Here is a 2,954-nt window from a genome sequence, read left to right on the forward strand (position 1 = left end):
CAATTTTGCAGAAGTAGGAAAAGGGAATAGCTTCTGGTAGAAGAAAAACATACCACTAAAAATGATGGAAGGGTTTAGAATTTTTTTTTTTTCAGAAAAATGTATGAGGCATTCCCCAAGATCTGGCTTCTTTGAAATGAAGTGTGAAAAGCTTTATGGAACAACTTGTTTACTTTAAAAGAGGAGAATAAAACATGGAAGCACCTTAAGGAAACTAAAATTGCAATACCAGAATCATAATGCACTCTGTTTAAACAGCAGAACTAAAATTGCAGAAAATGGAACACCAAACTTGAGAAGATACCTTAAAAGGCAGAGAAAATGTGAAAATAGAAAAAAGTTTTTGAGAGGAGATTGTAGATGTAGAGTCTCAAGAAGAGAAACTACCCATCCATTTGGTGGCAATTATCCACCATGTGGAAGGGTAGATGAAATTCCTGGAATAAGTCTAGAACAAAAGGAACAGAAGCAATATTGAAAAACATATTAGATAACTTTTCTAAATAGGCTGAATGAAAAGTATTCTTTTGTAATTATTTTAATTTCTTCTGTTCTTGGGTTTATGTCCTTGTTCTTCATAGCTTTAAGGATATGAGCTATGCAATTTAACATAAGCTTTTTGATCAAATCTCATAGGTTAAAAATAGCTCATTGCATTTTAAGTTAATTTACATTACTCTTATTATGAGCGTTGTGTTTTTAAACTTTAAAAAATAATTTATATTTTATTTTCTGATAATTTTCATCCCGTAACCACTTTCTAGTATGTTGTCCCTTTTTTTTTTCTTTTCAAATAGCTTTTCTACTGAGACGTTTGTGACATAGGTGAGAGAGGGAGGGGCCGAGGTGCAAAGATGGAGGCGGCCGGGTGCCCGTATCAGGAGGTGCCTCCTAGCGTTTCCTAAATCATCAAGAGAGGCCCATCTTCTCTAGACCTCATTCCTCTTCTCTGCTGTACTTAAGGACAGGGATTCCTGGATGTCCACATAGGAAACAAGAGGCATAACCTTCGAGGGCATTGGAATGGAAAAACAAACGACCGTGACCTCGACGTGACTTGAACACGCAGACGTCTGATCTGGAGTCAGACGCGCTACCATTGCGCCACGAGGTCACGGATGAAAGACATCTTTTGATCTTTTCAAACTCTTTTGTTATGCATATCCCAGTCGCTTTCTTACATGGATCGTTTGTTTTTCATGTGAACTTCAGGTCAAACAGAAGAAATGAAGGGACGGCGCGGAGGGCTTGATTGTAAGAGACTAAAGGACTCCCTGCCAGAGCCTGAGGCCCAGGTGTCCCCCAGCACTTGCCAGACGCGGGCGCTCGGCGTTCTCCCGGGAGAGTCCGGCTCCAAAGCGGGTGCAGCGGCGGGAGGGGCAGAGCAGGCGGGTCTCTGTCGTCCTGGAGCAGCTCATGCTGCTGTCTCCAAGGGCCACTGTAGTTGGGGACACGGCGGGGTCTTAACTCTCGTCCCCACGAGGCCAGACTGCTGCTAAGAAGCGGCTGCCAAAATCCGCAATCCGTGTCAAGTGTCCTGTCCCCACGGAAATGATTAAAAGGAGAAAAAAAAAAGGCAAAGTCACGCTTAGGAAGTGACTTTGAAACAGCACAACAATAGAATGCTTATTAATTGTCGCCCCACCCTCCCTCCAATTACACAACTAAAACTCATTTTTGAAAATTTAGACATTATAGAAAAGTGTAATTAAAACTAAAATCAATGATCCCACCCACACACTATAAGCATTTTGGTATATATCTTTCTAGATTTTCTTCCTCCCTCATATACACAAATGTTCACCTATGTCTGTTAAAACTTTTTTACTGTGAAGTATAGCACGAAAACTAGCAGATTTTCTTTCTTTTACATTTTAAAGATATTATTGGCCAGGGTGGGGGTAGGGGTGAGGGGTGGGAGTAAGGGGGTTAGAGAGGGGGTGGCTCATCTTGCTGATTTTGTGGACTGACATCTTTCAACAAATGTTGCACTTGCCAATTCTATCTCTTCTGCCTTTAATTGAATAGCAATTAGGCAGTAAGATCTTTTGACCATGTCCCACAGGTTTCTTATGATTTTTTTTCTTTCTATTCTTATTTCTCTCTGTTACTCAGCTTGATTGTTTTCTACTCACTGTTTCCAAGTTTAGTATATTCTTTTTTCCGCTTTGCAAAGTCTGCTGCTAAAGCCATCCAGTGAGTCTCAAATATTGTACTTTGCATTTTATAATTTCCACTTGATTTTCTGTAGATTTTAGTTTTTTGAAATACTCTATCCCATCTTTTTTTTTTTTTATCAATTGTCATCCTCTTTTCTTCAATTTTTAAAAATATGAATTTTAGTAATTTTGAAGTGCTTGGCTGCTAACTACTGGATCATTTCTGAATTTGTTTTTTTATTGACTGTTCTCTGTCCTTCATTATCACCCGTTTTTCCTTTTTTGTCATGTTGCCTAACTTTTTATCTCTTTTTGGGCACTATGGATGATAAATATAAATTTTAGAAGCTCTTTATTCTGGTAGACAATTCAATTACCAGTGGATCACCTAAACTCTTCAAAGTTTGGTTTTAGGTTTCATTAACATGTGTCTATTTTAGTTTAGTTTTTATTCCTTGAGCATAGCCCTTATTCCTATAGCATGGTCCTTATTCCTAGAGTGTGGGTTTTCTGAAGTCTCAATGCCCAGGGTTTTCATCAAGGTCTATTCATTCTGGCAGGGCCAAAACTGCATCACGTTTCATCCTTGTGTGTCCTCCAGCATCTCCACACATTTAGGCTCCCCTTGGAGTCAGTCACTTAAAGATGCAGCCCTGGAGTTGGCCAGGGACCTGAGGGCAATTGTCCATGCACATTTCCAAAGTGCCTTCCCTGTAGCTTCCCCTTCTTTGTCACCATGCTCTTTAAATCCAGATCATATCTCCTGAACTTTGATCTCTCTCCAGTGAGATGCTG

The 2,954-nt window shown here is 39.7% G+C and overlaps 1 non-coding gene across 1 annotated transcript; it reads right to left on the minus strand.

Moving 5' to 3' along the window:
• Positions 1–1,042: 1,042 nt before the first annotated feature.
• On the minus strand, positions 1,043–1,114 carry TRNAW-CCA. The gene has a single exon. It is a non-coding gene; the product is annotated as a tRNA-Trp (tRNA).
• Between the last annotated feature and the right edge of the window lie 1,840 nt (positions 1,115–2,954).

Source organism: Rousettus aegyptiacus, unplaced genomic scaffold, assembly GCF_014176215.1.
Source record: "Rousettus aegyptiacus isolate mRouAeg1 unplaced genomic scaffold, mRouAeg1.p scaffold_m13_p_6, whole genome shotgun sequence".
NCBI lineage: Eukaryota > Metazoa > Chordata > Mammalia > Chiroptera > Pteropodidae > Rousettus > Rousettus aegyptiacus.